The sequence below is a fragment of the Cervus elaphus genome, chromosome 20 (assembly GCF_910594005.1).
Source record: "Cervus elaphus chromosome 20, mCerEla1.1, whole genome shotgun sequence".
Classification (NCBI taxonomy): Eukaryota; Metazoa; Chordata; class Mammalia; order Artiodactyla; family Cervidae; genus Cervus; species Cervus elaphus.
In genome coordinates, this window is record NC_057834.1 from 120,858,919 (window position 1) to 120,875,827 (window position 16,909).

Here is a 16,909-nt window from a genome sequence, read left to right on the forward strand (position 1 = left end):
TTTTTAATATACTTTAATAAAAACAAAAACCCTGGAATGACTCCTGGGTTTCCAGCTTGAATACATATGAGGCTGGTGAGGATGGTGAATGGTTTCCCAAACACACCATGTTTTCTCTCACTTTGGGTCTTTGCATATGCTCTTCCTACCTACAACACACTTTCTTTTAAATATCCCCTACTTCCAAAACATCTTTACTGAGGAAGCCTCCCCTTGATAGCTTACAGCAAACGGCTCGGATTCATGATCTCCGAAGAAGAAGATTCAGCTTCAGGATCAGGGACAAGGCTTGATTACTCAGAGCTTTTGTTTTATTACAGTGAAAAAGGACAGAAAAAGTTTTCTTTTTTGTTTTTTTTTTTCAGAAAAAGTTTTCGACATAGATATCAGAAGGGCGATGGAGAATGCCCCACTTGCTAGTCTTATCAAGGCCTTATATACTTTTACCAGACCTACTCCAACAACATACATCTTAAATTAATAAGATTAGAACAATAGAAAGGTCTTATCAGACCCACTCCCACAACATAACTCTGAAGATAACAAGATTAGTCAGAAGATTCTTGTTAAGAAGGAGAAACATGTCCTCGAGCAAGACACATTTTTATTATATAATCATTAGTACAGAGCTTGAGGAAAAACATACCATTGAGCCATTAGCTCTAGGCATAAAGAAAAAACATTTTCTGTGATTAAGACAAAAGAATGTGACACAGTTCCTTAAGAGGCTAACACAGGAGGGTAAAGAAAGTCTCCATAAAACCCAGAGAAGAGACTTTTAGAACTCCTCTCTGGATCCTGTCTGGAGTCACAACCGAACCGGAAGATTTTTTTTTTTTTTTCGAACCGGAAGATTTTAAGTCTTAGCACTTACTAGTATGTCTGTAGTTAATACCAAAGTCATTAAATTTAAACTTGACCTTCAATAAATAAATAAACTTACTGCAATAATTAAAAAAAAAAAGAATATAGGAAAAAATGTTTGTCCTTTTCTCTTCCTCAAGAACCCTGTACCCCTTTCTCCTCTTTGAGGGCCCCGGACCCCTTTCTCCTTGAGGGCCCCAGACTCCTTATCAATCTACCTAAGAATTAGTTCTCTCACCCTGATTGACTCAGACTGAGTTATGTGCCCCACTTCTGTGTTTCCAAAGCTTCCTCCACTGACCCATAGATAAGTTAAGACTCTATGTTGCCCTTAGCAGAAAACCTAATTTAAATTGGCTTCAACAATAAGGAAATTTATGGACTCACATAGACAGGTTTCAAGCCTGGTTTGATTTGGCAGCTCCACAATGTCATCAGGATCCCATTTTCTCTCCATTTCTTCTCTCTGCTTTTCAGTCTCACATCTTCATCCTGAAGTTGACCCCCTCATGGTGGCAAATGATTATGACACTTCTACCCTCATATCAGCTACCACATTCTTCAGAGAACTAACTTCTTTTTTTTTTTTTCCAGAGAACTAACTTCTGAGAGCTCTCAAATGAGTGAGGGACAATCCTTCCCTAAGACCATCAGAAACAGTCTTTAGCTTCCCATAAACGCAAACTGACTCAGAAGAGGTGGATGAACCTAGAGACTGTTTTACAGAGTGAAGTAAGTCAGGAAGAGAAAGATAAATATCATATATGAATACATATATATGGAATCTAGAAAGATGGTACTGAAGAATTTATTTGCAGGGCAGCAATGGAGAAACAGAAATAGAGAACAGACTTATGGACATGGGGAGAGGGGAGGAGAGGGTGAGATGTAAGGAGAGAGTAACATGGAAACCTACATCACCATGTGTAAAATAGATAGCCAACGGAAATTTGCTGTATATCTCAGGAGACTCAAACAGGGGCTCTATATCAACCTAGAAGCGTGGGATGGTGAGAGAGGCGGGAGGGAGGTTCAAGAGGGAGAGGATATATGTATACCTATGGCTGATTCATGTTGAGGTTTGACAGAAAACAGCAAAATTCTGTAAAGCAATTATCCTTCAATTAAAAATAAGTTAATTAAAAAAAGAAAATCCTTTATGTGAGTTTACTCTCAAAATGCATATTAATTGAATGGTGTTAGCAACCTTTTTTCATTTAATATGAATTTAATAAAAATATTACAAGTAAGAAAAAAAGAATGCAATGGCATGAAAGAAAAAGAGCCAAAAAGTGCTAAATAGAAATGCTGGACATAGAATATTATACAACATTGGAAAGGAATTAACTACTTCTACACTCAACAAGAATAAATTTGCCAAACTTACTTTTGAGTGAAATAAAACAGACATGAAAGAGTATATATACTGTATAATTTTATTTTTATAAAGTATAAAACCAGTAAAAACTAATCTATTTTGTTAAAAGTCAGGATAGTGATTACCCTTAGAGATGTAGTGACTGGAAATGGGCAAGAAGGGAAACTTGTGGGGTGATAGTAATTATCTATTTCTTGATTTAATTTAAAAAGAAACATTAAATTTGTGAAAATTTATCAAGTTATACACTTAATCTGTACACTTTCCATATGTTACACTCCAATCAGAAAGTAAGAAAATCCGTTCAAATTAAAAAAAGAAAAACCTATATGTGTAAGGAAAAAGACTGGAAAACACCAGTCTTTTGCAATACCAAAATAATTGCAGCATTGCTTTTGACTTCTGGATGAATAGGTTATTTTGTCTTTCTTCTGTGTTTATCAAGTTTTTGAAACATAGCTCTTGTATTGAATCCAGCTGAATACCTCTCCAGACTCACTTGGACCCACCTGCTTCCTGCCTCTCCACTCAGTGGAGAGCTAGTCATTACAGTGAGCCCATCTCCTGATGCAGTAGTCTGCTTCAGCTTCCCCAAGTGTGCGGGCCAGACTTCTGTACTTTCTTTATCTCACCTGCTGGAGCAGGAGCTGCAGCATCTATGACACTCAGGTCTGACTTAGCCAGATCCATTGAAAATCTCACTCAACACCACTTCCAAAATAAGCTGAATGACTTGCTGTGGATTGAGATCAATCTCCCAAGACTCCCTTGAGGATCCAGGATATAATCTGGAAGTACAAGGGAGTTGATGTTTCATTCAGGGCTTCCCAGGTGGTGTTAGTGGTAAAGAAGCTGACGGCCAATGCAGGAGACACGAGAGACGTGGTTTTGATCCGGGGTCGGGAAGATCCCCTGGAGGAGGCATGACAACCACTCCTATATTCTTGCCTAGAGAATCCCATGGACAGAAGAGCTTGGCCAGCTACAGTCCACAGGGTCACACAGAGTCGGACATAACTGAAGCGATTAGCACCCACACACAGTATAAGGAAGTTGATTCATGTGAGATAGAAGGGAAGAGTCAGCAGTTTTCTCTTCCTCTTCCTGAGAAATTATTCCTAGACACCATATAGTCATTTTACACAATCTCTCAGTCCTATATAACTAAGCAATTAGCTGTATCTTATAAATATGTAGCTCTGTAGCACACCACCTTTACTTTTCTTTCTCTTACTTCCTGATTTCCCCTCATTCTTGCCCTGAATATTGTTTATTGAACATCAGAATAAAGTCTTAGCATGTAAATTTTGCCCTGAGCTTTCGTTTTCCAGGGCAACAGGCTAGGATAAAACTATATACCTTTATAATGAGTGGAGAGAAGGAGGGGAAAATGATTAAAAAGACATACCAGAAGTGAGGAATGTTAGGGAAACTAAGACAGGTAAGAACAATTACCATTTTACTAAGCATCTACTATCTGCCATACTCTTTATGTTTCTGCTCTCTAATCTTCACAGCAGAAACTTTTGAATTCAATTGGCATGAAGATCACTGGTGACTTTGTGGAGAGCTGGCTCTGTGGAATGGCTGGTTAATCCTGAACCAGATGGCTTGGATTTAGGGGTGAAGAGGAGATTAAGATGTGGAAAATCAGAGGGCAGACTTCTCAAGAAAATAAAGAAGGGAAGGAAAGTGATGGATTAGTGGCTTGAGAGAAAAGCAGATAGAGGGAGAGTTTTTCTCTATATGGGGAATTTGAATATGAACATGTGCTAAGGGAAGGGTCCAGTGGAAGAAAGTGGAGCTATGAAAAGAGAGAATAATGGGAGGAATCATGCTTTTAGCTAACATTTACTGAGAATTTACTAAGCACTACTATCTTAGTTTGTTTTCTGACTGCTTCAGATACTGCAGACTGGGTGATTTACAAACAGCAGAAATTTATTGCCAACCATTATGGAGGATGGAAGTCCAAGGTCAGGGGCCAGCAGGATCAGGTAAGGGCCCTCTTCTAGATCATAGACTTATTGTATGTCTCACATGGCAGATGGGCAAGGGATCTCTCCAGAGCCTCTTTTATAAGGAATTCCACTCACATGACTTACACACTTCCCAGATACCCCATGGGAATTACCATGTCACCTTGGGTACTAGAATTTCAACATATTAATGGGAGTGGAGAGGCAGAGAGCCAAACATTCAGACTATAGCACCTAGTCTTTTTCTAGGTGCAAAGAGGGACATAAAAATGGATCAGACTTGTCATCTGGCTTTAAGGTTCACAGTTCAGAGGGGCTAAAGTAAAAGAGGTGGAAAGCAGACCCCAAGACGGGTGCACAGAGGCAGTGTCATGGGATGCAGGCGAGACAAGGCTCAAACAGATGAAGAGTTGGAAAGTAAGAGGGGTCTCCTAGGAATGAGGAGGGTGTGCCCCACTCTGGACTACTAGGTGGGAGTAACAATTTCTCAGCCCTGCTTCACCAAGCATTTCAGCATTTGGCAAAAGTGTCTATAATAGAATCTGAGAGGAATGTGGTCAGGTCAGAGGGATGAGGAAATGGCCTCTTTCCAGGTTTCTGAGTCTATACCAGTGGTTTATTTGCTGGCAGTTCCTGCTTACTTTGGAATGGATTATCTGAGAATTCAAGAACAAAGTTCAAGTTCACCAAGGAGCCTTATGCAAATCAAGGTAATAAAAAGGCCACTCCAGAAACATAGCCAGGAGAAGCAGAGGCCTAAGTACCTTATCTAGATGAAAGGAACCTGAGACAAGACCATGAAAGGGGTTCATACCCTCTGGCTTGCTCCTCAGCTGGGCCTCTCAAACTCTTGGATCTGAACCCCTTGTATGTCAGAATTCCTGGAAGGAGAGGGAGACCTTAAATCTAGTCTCACCTTCAGGTGCTCATGGCTGACTGCTTTTTCATTCAGCAGTCATTCAACTAACACTTATTGAGCCCCTACCATGTGCTAGATATTCTGCTAGGTTGCTGGGGATACCATAAATAAGACCTTGTCTTCTTGAGCTGACCCTCTAGTGATATAATAATACAGGGCAGGGTATATTTAGGGAACATCTGAATTCTTTCCAATCCATGAATGTCCCTAAAGGGCAGAATCATTTCTAAACGGTGGACAGCTCAGAAACCAGCCCTTGATGCAGAAACTTCCAGCAAATGGATGATACAGCTTGACAAGACTTGACTAATTTTGCTTAAGAGTGAGACTCCCTGCCTCAGTAGCTACTGGGAGTGTCCTTGGGTTTCTATTTGGAGGCATCACTGTCTTCCTCAGCTCCTTGGAGCCTGTGACCCAATTTAAGAGCCTGCTGAGGGAGCAAGGCTGGCATCAGGCCCTCAGAGCTATACCAGGCAGACTCCTTCCTCATCAATCTAGGTTCAAGCTCTAATCCCCTCATTTCCCCAGCATGACATTGCACCTGTGCATGACTCCACTGTACCATATTTCACTGTGAACTAAGACTGTGCTCTATCCTGTTACCCACAGGACTGGGACCATCTCTTTGAGGCCAGAGATCGATTTAGGAAGCTTGCCTTAGCTATCTTTTTATTTTTTAATTAAATTGTTGTTGTTGTTGTTTTTCTTTTCTTGGCTGAACTGCATATAGGATTTTGATTTCTTGAGCAAGGACTGAAATTGGGCCCTGGCAGTGAAAGCATGAAGTCTTAACCACTGGACCACCAGGGAATTCCTAGCTACTATTTTAAATAGCAAAACAGTAGCTAATATTTATTGGGCTCTTTCTATATGTATCAGGCACTGTACTGAATATTTCATAGAAATCACCTTGCTTAATCTTCACAACAACCCTGAAAGTAGGGACCATTATCCCCCTTTTGCAGTTGAGAAGAGGCTAAACGATTTATGAAGCTCACACAGTAAATGGAACTCTTGCAACCTTCATCTGTGACTCCAAAGTCACAAAGGCAAGGATGCTTTTTCCAGGACACTCCTTTGCCTCTCGTAGTGGGTTGTTGATCTCTGTGACCCTGCTGCTAAGCATGATGTTTGGTTCATACTAAGGGCTCAGTGAATAAACTTCTGAAAATTGTTTGCATATATGGTCCAACACACACTCAAAGGAGTAACAAATAGTAGGGATTAGCAGTGACTAGAGTCAGGCCTTCGTAGATCAGTGGTTCTCGAGAGTACCACCGACAGAAGGCACACACCTCTAGGTGCTAGTATGGTTGCCATCAGCTGGAAATAGCTACTGGAGACAGTGATGCCTCCAAATAGAAACCCAAGGACACTCCCAGTAGCTACTGAGGTTGGGCACAGAACTTTCCAACGATTATTCTGTCTTTCTTGTTGTAGGAGATTTGTGTGATGCCTCAACCTGCCTGATCTAACATGACTGAGGTCAGTAACTTACAGTGTCAACCGTGTACCATGGTGTCTCTCGGCTTTGCTGCCCCGGGGCTTTCTCCATGCTGTGGAAGGCAGCTCAGCTGTGTGCCACTGCAACCTGAAAGTGTGAGGGAGTTATGGTTTCCAGAGGAAACCCTCAGAAAATGAAAAGAAAGGGGCCTGGGGGTAATACCTCCCAGCAGCCTTCAATGGGATAATTTTGAGATTTTTTTTCCAGAGTTTTTCAGAAGAATCCTACATGGATTGATTCCAGTTGCCCATAGTCTTAAGTAGTTGATGTATTAACCTTTTCCCTTTTCTGTCTTACGTCCCCACTCCCTTCCTTCTAATTCTTAGGGTCGTCTCCCAAATAAATGATCTATACTTAAGTCCTAGTCTCAGTGTCTGACTTTCGAGTGGTCTCAACTAAGACATAATACTTGAAGAAAAAAAAAAACAAAAACAAACAAAAGGTATCATACTTAGGTATTTCTTTTCTTTAAAAAAAATAGTGTGCTTCCTTTATAAAACCAATACATATTTTCATTGTAACTTAAAAAAAATAATTTGTATTGGAGTATAGTTTATTTACAATGTTTATTGCAACTTTTTTTTTTAAGTAATTTTATTTATTTATTTATTTATTTATTTATTTATTTATTTTTGGCTGCACTGAGTCTTCCTTGCTTCACAGGCTTTTCTCTAGTTGCGGGGAGTGGGGACTACTCTCTAGTTGGTGCGCCTGTTTCTCATTGCGGTGGCTTTTCTTGTTGTGGAGCACTGGCTCCAGGGTGTGAAGGCTTCAGTAGCTGTGGCTCCCAGGCTCTAGAGCACAGGCTCAATAGTTGTGGCACACAGCTTAATTTACTCTGCAGCATGTGGGATCTTCCTGGATCGGGGATTGAAAATGTGTCTCTTGCATTAGCAGGTGGATTCTTTATCGCTGAGCTACCAGTGAAGCCCCTTATTGCAACTTCATAAAATACAAAAACAACAGTCCAACTACTTAACGACAGTCACTATTATAGCATATAAGAAATTATTTCCTACTTTTGTGTTTATGGGTTTTTCTCTGTGTGTGTTTATGGTTTGAATTGTATTGTAATCTAAACTACTAAAATAATTATTCTATTTATTTGTTGGTGATTTAATCATAGAAATTCTGTTTATTCTCATGATGCTTGTGTATGTGAGAAAAATAGATTTTGTTTGTTTGTTGGCCGTGGAACCCATGCCCCCTGCATTGAAAGTTTGGAGTCTTAACCACTCTACCTCCGGTGAAGTTCCTGGGGAAAATAATTTAAAAAAAAAATTCTGTAATAGTGGGATCGAGGGTGTTTGGAAAGTGAGTCATAGGACATAAGTTAGAAAAAAGATTGAAAGCTATAACTTTAGAGACAGTATTTTCCCATGATGTTTGTATCAGTTTAATAGGCAAAAATGGAGGGAGGGAATATTCTCGAACATTAATTAGCAAAGTCAGGTTGACAAGAAGAACCAAAATATGCTTAGCCAGAGGGCCACTTCAGCTGGGGAGTAGGTTCATGTAGAACATTGACTGCTTAGCCAAGAAGTTTGGACTTTGCAGAGATAGTAAAGGTTCTAAGTGGGAAAAAACAAACAAAAAAACAATTAGAGGAATACATTGGGAGGATTAATTGGGTAAAACATAATAGGTAGATGCAGTTTTGGTTAGAAATCAGAAACAGCACAAGGCCCAAGCCTGTGTTGTAAGAGTCTGAGTTAGGGAGGTACTTCATTACTAGAATAAAGTGAACGATCCTTGTCTGCCTCCAAAGTCAAAGGGAAAAAGCACCAGGATTGCAAACTTCTGCTAAAACTCTAACAGACTATAATCTGTCATAGCGTACCTAAGGACCAACTTAATTAACACCATTCTAATGTCAATAACTGAACTTCCCAAATGGTTCACTGGGGAAGAATCTGCCTGCCAAGCAGGAGACACAGGTTCCAACCCTGGGTCAGGTTCCAACCCTGGGTTGTGGAGAAGGAAAGGGCAACCCACTCCAGTATTCTTGCCTGGGAATTCCCATGGACAGAGGAGCCTGGCGGGCTATAGTCCATGGGATCACAAAGAGTCAGACTTGACTTAGCGACTCAGCAACAACAATGACAATGGAATCAAGATGTTATAAATTACTATGGAAGGGAAGGAGTCATTGGGGAAGGCACTTCTGTTGGGGGCTTGGTGGACTTGAAAGCCCATATGGTTTTCCTTAACTCGGAGGGGATTAGTCCTCGGAACCATTTCATGGCCTTTTCCCTAATTCCACATACATCAAAGCAAAGTTCTTAGTAATGTTCTGCTTTCTATATTTTAAACAATTTTTTATTTTGTGGTTTTTTTTTTTTGCTGCACTAGGGCTTTCTCTAGTTGTGGCATGCAGGGGCTACTCTTCACTGCAGTGCTGCAACTTCTTGTTGCGGTGGCTTTTCTTGTTGCTGAGCATAGGGTCTAGATGCTTGGACTTCAGTGGTTGTGGTGCATGGGCTTAGTTGCTCTGGGGCATGTGGAATCCTCCTGGGTCAGGGATTGAACTCATGTTCCCTGCATTGGCAGGCAGATTCCCATCCACTGTATCACCAGGAAAGTCCTCTATGTTTCTTAATGCTAAGAAGAGAGTGTTCTGGAGGGCCAGGAGGAACATATATGCATCCTGGAAAAGAAATCTTTCCATGGTGAATTAATATATTGATTTTCTAATTTATATATCAGTCCTTTCTGAGTTTGTAAATGCTGGTAAGATCCCCTGAGCTAGGATTCCCTAATAAAAATTCCCTGGGCTGCAGTGACCAAGTAAGTCTTGCCTAGGCATCAGGCCTGCATCCTTGACTGCTGTGTGAGGAATAGTTAGGACGCTCTAAAAGTAAACCATACTTGAGATGATCATGACTTAGATAAGGGTGGAGGTAATAAGGTGGTGAGAAGTGGTCAGATTTGGCATACATTTTGAAGAGAGAGCTGACCGGGTGTGTTTTTATTATCATTATTTTAGATTTATTTGGCCGTGCTGGATTTTAGTTGTGGCACGCAAGATCTTCGATCTTTGTTGTGGCATGCATCTTTTAGTTTCAGCATGAAGGATCTAGTTCCCTGACCAGGGATCAAACCCGGGTCCCCTGCACTGGGAGCTTGAAGTCTTAACCACTGGACAACCAGGGAAGTCCTAGGATGTATTATTATTGATAGATAAGGAGGGAGAGAGGTATTAAGGATTACCCTGGGGTTTTGACCTGAGCAACTGGGCAAATGTTGATGTCTTTTCCTAAATGGGGAAAACTGGAAAAGCAGTATGCGAGTGGTAGGGAGAAAAGAGTTCTTTCTGGACAATTAAGTTTAAAATGTCTATATATCATAAAAGACGGGCACCAAGGAGGCCTCGGGTATATGAGTGCAGAGCCCAGGGATGAAGTTTGGACTGTATAAATGATGTCTGAGGTCTTGAACCTGGAGGAGCTCACCTAGGGAATGAATGAGACATAAGAGACGTGAAAACCAAAGACTCTCTTCTGGATGGCCCTGCAATATTTAGAAGTCAGGAAAAGGACCCAGGAAAGCAACCAATAAATGAAAGAAAAATCAGGAGAACGAAAAATCCCAGAAGTCATGTAAAGAAAGCTTTTCAGGGAGAGAATGACCAACCAGGACAAATGCTGCCAAGATGTCATTTAAGATGAGGAATGAGGCTTGACTACTGGTTTGGCATAATGGCAGCCATTGGTGGTCTCAACAATAGATGTTTCAGTGAAGTAATATAGACAAAGCTCATCTACAGCAATTTAAGAAAAGAACTGGAGGTGAAGAAGTGGACAAAGTGTATATAAGTAACTCTTTTAGGAATTTTGCTATAGCAAAATGGGATGGTAGTTGGATGTGTAATGAAGTCAAAGGTGAGATATGTTTCTGCCTGAATTGGCAGGCACACTGGTATGGCAGGTTATGTGCTAATCCATCAGAGTGAGAAACACTGACAGTTCAGGAGAAAGAGAAAATAATCGCAATAGCAACATTTTTGAGTAGGCAAGAGAGCATAGGTCGTCTGCCTCAGATCGGAGGACACACTGATAAATACTTTTTCTTTTGGCTGCACCACATGGCTTGAGGGATCTTAATTCCCTGACCAGGGATTGAACCCAAGGCCTCAAAAGTGAAAGCCAAACCACTGGACTGTCAGGGAATTTCCCTGACAAAAACTTTTTAGAGTGATTGATGCCTCCTGATCCCCTGTATCTCATTTAATCCTCTTGGTAGTCCAATATGTTGGTATTATTATTCTTATTTTAAAGTGGGGTAAGTTGAGTGTTAGAGAGGCTTAGTGACTTGCTTAAAATAACAAAATAGTGAAGATAGGATTAAAGATGTTGGCTCAGGCTTCCCTGATAGCTCAGTTGGTAAAGAATCCGCCTGCAATGCAGAAGACCTCGGTTCTATCCCTGGTTTGGGAAGATCCCCTGGAGAAGGGAAGGGCTACCCACTCCAGTATTCTGGCCTGGAGAATTCCATGGACTGTATAGTATGGGGTTCCAAGGAATTGGACACCACTGAGTGACTTTCACTTTCAGGGAATTTTCGTGGTTAGGACTTCGTGCTTCCATTGCCCTGGGTTTGCCTGGTCAGGGAACTAAAATCTCTTAAGCCATGTGGAGAGGCCAAAAAAAAAAAAATGCAGCTAATTTCAAAGAGAGTGCCTGTTTCACCAAGATCAAGAAAGGTTGTTCGATCAGTGAATGAGAGTGAGCACAGAAATGTACTACTCAAGAAGTTAGATAGTAAGGGGAAGAATGGGAGGAAGAGATAGTGAGGGAGTTTGAGACTGATGTGTAAACACTGCTATATTTAAAATGGATAACCAACAAGGACCTACGGTATAGCACAGGGAACTCTGCTCAATGTTATGTGGCAGCCTGGATGGGAGGGGAGTTGCACAGGTATGACTGAATCCCTTTGTTGTTCACATGAAACTATCACAACATTGTTAATCGGCTATACTCCAATATAAAATAAAAAGCTAAAATGGTTAAAAAAAAGAAAAGCAGAAGAAGCTGGATAGTAGCTGTGGAGTGTCTGGAATGTCCAGCTGGGGAACTGGGAATCTGACGGCCCTGAACCTCCAACCTTGAGGCTGCCCAACTTGATGAGATGTGAATTAACCAGAACAAGTGTTGTTTAAATGCAGTTGTGTTTAAATCCTTCCTGTACCCCTTAGTAGCTCTGTGACCTCGGGCATATTTCCTTATTTATGAAATAGAGTTACTGTTGTTTTTTTTTTTCGCCATGCTGCACATCACGTGGAACTTCACTGACCATGAATCCAACCCACGCCCCTGCATTGAGTCTTAGCCACTGGACTACCAGAGAAGTCCTGAAATAGAGATTTTACTATCTACCTTGCTGATATGTTTTGGGATTAAATGAAACAATGGTTGTAAAATGTCTGATAGTACATAGTAGGGATTTGGTGAATGGCTGTGATTATTGTTTGTATCCACAATAGACTGTTTGCAGGCTAGGCAGGTGTGGTTTGCAACAGTGAAGATGCTGAAACTCCTCCCCAGATCTGAGAAAGACAGCAGGACTCTTGAATGGAAAAAGACTGCAGAAGGGTTGCACTCTCTCTCTCTCTTTCTCTCTCTCTCACACTCACACACCTGTGTGCACACATGTTTATGTAGAGCTCCAGCTGTACTTATATCAGGGCAGAGATACACAGGCACAAAGATCAACGCTGCAGAAATGAGGCTACAGCCAACTGAAACTATTGGTCTGGGACTGGAAAAGGGTGGGGAAGAGGAGTAAGTCCTGTGGGCAGGCCTGGCAAGGCAAGAGCAGAACCACGGCAGGAAGCAGACGGTCTAAGTCATATGGCAGTTCGGATTTCCCCTGTCAACTTCACTTCCCAATTTTACATCCTTCCATTGCACATGTCTACCACAGAGGCCACTCCGTGCTACAAGTGGGTAGAAGTGATTGATTTATTCATTGACAAGCACTTAATGATACCTACCATGTGCCAGGAATTTTCTGGAAGATTGAATATTTGTTGGTTGGGGAGACTTCCCTGGTGATTCAGTGGCTAAGACTCTGTGCTCCCAATGTAGGGGGCCTGGGTTCTATCCCTAGTCAGGGAACTAGATCCCACATGCTGCAACTGAGAGTTCACATGCTGCAACTAAAGAGAAGGCATACTGCAATGAAGATCAAAGATCCTATGTGCCACAACTAAAAGATCCAGAGCGGCCAAATGGATATATAAATAAATAAAGTATTTTTAAAGAAATAGTTGTTAGGGAGCTAAAGGGAGCTGGAGAAGGGCAGTCTGGGCAGAGAAACTAACATGTGTTAAGTTGTGGTGGGGTGAAGTAGGATGTTAATTCCACAAACTACATGTGATTTGATAAAAAGAGAGCACAGAGTTCCAGGGAGAAAAGTGGGAGATGAAACTGGAGAGGTAGAATGAGACCAGTTCATAAAGAGCCTTAATTACCACACTAAAATGTCTGGGATAACTGACTAACCATTTGGAAAAAAAGATAAAGTTTAGACTCTTACCTTGTACTAGATACAAAAATAAATTTCAGGAGGTTTAAAAGTTTGAATATGGGAATTTCTTGGTGGTCCAGTGGTTAGGACTTGGTACCTTCGAGCTTTCGATGCAGGGGCCAGGGTTTGATCCCTGGTCAGGAAACTAAGATCCCTCAAGCTGCACAGCACAGCCAAAAAGAAATAAATAACAAAAAAAAGGCTTGAATATAAAATAAATACATCTTAAAAATACTAAAAGAAGAAATAGAATATTTGCACTATCTTGGGGATGGGAAAGGCTTTCCTTAACTTTAAAACCAAAGTTAGAAAGTATAAAGGAAAATGTTGACAGTTTTCACAGATAAAAGTGAAAACTGCAGCAAAAGACAGCATAAACAAAAAGACAAATGACAGTAAGAAAAGAGTCTGAAAAAAAAAAGAAAAAAAAGAAAAGAGTCTGCACCATTTAATGGTTGAAGAGTTCAGTATTACTTTGTAAAGAACTGATAGAAAATAAATTAAGAATATTTTGATAAAAAATAGACAAAATTCTTAACAGGGTGTTTCCCAATAGAAGAAAGAAAAATGGCTATAAAAAGGTTATTCAAATACACTCACAATGAAAGAAATACAGATTACTTTCCCTGTCAGTTTGAAAAAATTAAAAAGATTGGCACTTCCCTGGTGGCACAGTGGATAAGAATCCTCCTGCCATTGCGGGGAACCCGGATTTGATCCCTGGTCTGGGAAGATTCTACCTGCCTTGGGGCAACACCTGTGTGCTACAGCTACTGACGGCCGTGTGCCTAGAGCCTATGCTCCAAACAAGAGAAGCCATATCAAGGAGAAGCTTGTGCATCACAACAAAGAGTAGCCTCCGCTCACCACAACTAAAGAAAACCCTTTTGCAGCAACAAAGACCCAGGGCAACCAGTAAAAAAAATAAAAGTGAAAGAAATAAATAAAAAGATCAAGCCAGCCCCAGTGTTGGAGACAGTGTGAAAAAAGGGACCTACTCACACACTGTTGTCAATGGGAGTGCAAAATAGTACAATCCTTCTATAATTTGGTAATATATATTAAGATTGTAATGTGCATCCCTTCTGATTTTCCCTTTGATCCAGGAATTTTAAGGAATTTAGTCAAAGGAAATAATAATAATAAAAGTGACAAGGTGGTTTAATGTATTGTTTAGAGAAAAGAAAATTTACCCAAGTGTTCATAAGAAGGGGACTGGTAAAATAAATTACTGTACATCCACACAATAAAGGCAATACAGCCACAGGATAAAGTAGATCTGTAACTATTGTTGTAGGAAAGTGTCCAGGATGTGTCATTAAGTGGAGAAAAAAACAAAGAACAGAAAGGAGGTCACCAAAAGCAGAGTTGGCACTAGTTGTGTTCAGTTCATTCAGATTCAAAGATCAAACTCCTAGGGCCTCAGAAGGCCCAGGTTCCAGTTCCTGGTTCTGGATCAAGGTTGTGTATGATGAAGGAGGAGGCTGGCCCTGAGCCCAGAGCCCAGAATGGGATGGGCATTTCTTCTTCAGCTCTGCCACAGCTATGACAAATACCTGCATTGGAGCCTGGATTTCCTTCACCAGCAGAAAGAGGATGAGGATTAAAGCCTTGGGTATATTCTGGTGCCTTTCCCACTTCATTAGGGTATGAAGGTTACTTGCCTGGGCCTTGCTAGTGCTGGACTTCGGGAATCTGATTTCCTTTTTCTAAGGGATTTGAGCAGATAAGCCTTTGCGATAAGACTGTCCTTTTAGTCATAGACTGACTGTACCTAAGCTGCTTGGTTGTGTTCTATTAGAGGGGAGATACTCAAGTCCATTTCTGAGGGGTGATAGGATCCTAAGATTTCAAAGTCTCCAGAAATAAGAGTAAATAAACACTAATTAAGCTTCAACATAAGCCTGGACTTCCTGTAAGATACTAGGAAGGAAAACAGTTTCTTCATCAGATGAAATATTTTAGGATCTAAACACTGGACAAACCAAGCTGTTATTATTGATACTTAAATGGCCAATTAGTAGCTAATTAGAGCTCTGGAACTCCCCAGCCAGGCCCCATCTGGAAACCCTCTTGGGACTGAGGTAATAAATCTAGTTTGTAACATTTACTGATCAAAACATTCTCCAGTGAGAGACTTCCCTGGTGGTCCAGTGGCTAAAACTCTGTGCTCCCCATACAGGTGGCCCAGGTTTGACCCCTGGTCAGGGAACTAGATCCCACATGTGGCAACTAAGATCCAATGCAGCCAAATAAATATAAATAAATATTAAAACATCAACAACAAAAGTCTCAGTGAAAATCCGCCACCCTCCCCCCCAAAAATCCCCACATTGGCCTTTCCCAGCTAAGGTACTAGGGGCCCAATTCTTATACACTTAAAAAAATGCCTGCAGTTTTTTTTTCTGGAAAGGAAGACAGAAGTCACAATCCAATTCTCAGGCCCAGGTTAATTCCATATAAGTAAAGCTCCCATCTACCCAAAGGAAACAAAAACACTAATTTGAAAAGATATCTGCACACCAACATTCATTGCAACATTATTTAAAATAGCCAAGATATAGAAGTAACCTAAGTGTCCATTGATAGATAAATGTATAAAGAAGATGTGGTATATATATATTGTGATATATATTATATATATATAAATATTACCCAGTCATAAAAATGAAATTTTGCAATTTGCAACAACATAGATGGGTCTAGAGGGTATTAGGCTAAAGTGAAATAAATCAGACAAAGACAAATACTGTATGACATCACTTATATGTGAAATCTAAAAACTAAAAGAGGGACTTCTCTGGTGGTCCAGTGGTTGGGACTCTGTGCTTCCACTGCAGGGGGCTCGGAGTCAATCCCTGGTTGAGGAACTAAGATCCTGCCAAAAAATAAAATATAAAGCAAACAGATAAACAAAATAAAAACAGACTCATAGGTAGAGAAAATAATTGCCTTCCAGAAGGGAGGTGGGGGATGAAATAGGTGGGGAGGATTAAAAGATACAAAGCTCCAGTTGGAAAATAAATAAGCCATGGGGATGTAATATGAAGCATAAGTGATATGGTCAATAATAATTTTGTGATAATTTTGTATAGGGACAGATGGTAATAATATATCATGGTGACCATTTTATAATATGTGCAAATGTCAAATCACTATATATCACACCTGAAACTAATAAAATATTGTATATCAAGTTGATTTTTTTTTTTTTTTTTAAAGTGAAGCTCTAAAAAAAAAAAAAAAAAAGTGAAGCTCTATCCTGTCAGTTTTCCAGGGCACCATTCAGACCAGAGTGGATATGGTTGACTCAGTTTTAATGGAGCTGACTCATAATACTCTGCCCCCAGGGAATTCAGAAAGTACTTGGGAAGGCTGTTTTTTATTTTATATTTGATCTTGCTAGCCTAAGGTAGAATGGAGCAGGAACCTTAGTTCTTGAAAATGGGGAAATTGAGACATCAATTCAACAAGCACCCACTGAGCACTTTCTCTGCTCCTGACAGGAATAAGAAACCTGTCATGAGTATCCTCATGACACTCAAAGATAAGATCAACAAATGTGATCACCTGAGATCAGTTCCCTCTGTCTGAGGCATTCATGCATACTCCAGATTCACTGAGCACCAGTTGCTTCCAGGTCATGTGCTAGATGCTGCAGAGGGCAAGGTGAAGATGTGGCCCAGCCCTCAAGGAATAACAGTCCAATGCAATGCTTCTCAATCTGTTTTCAC

General features: G+C 40.6%; 1 pseudogene; it reads left to right on the forward strand.

Moving 5' to 3' along the window:
* The first annotated feature begins 703 nt into the window (after positions 1–703).
* LOC122678603 lies at positions 704–816 on the forward strand (annotated as a pseudogene).
* Positions 817–16,909: the final 16,093 nt, after the last annotated feature.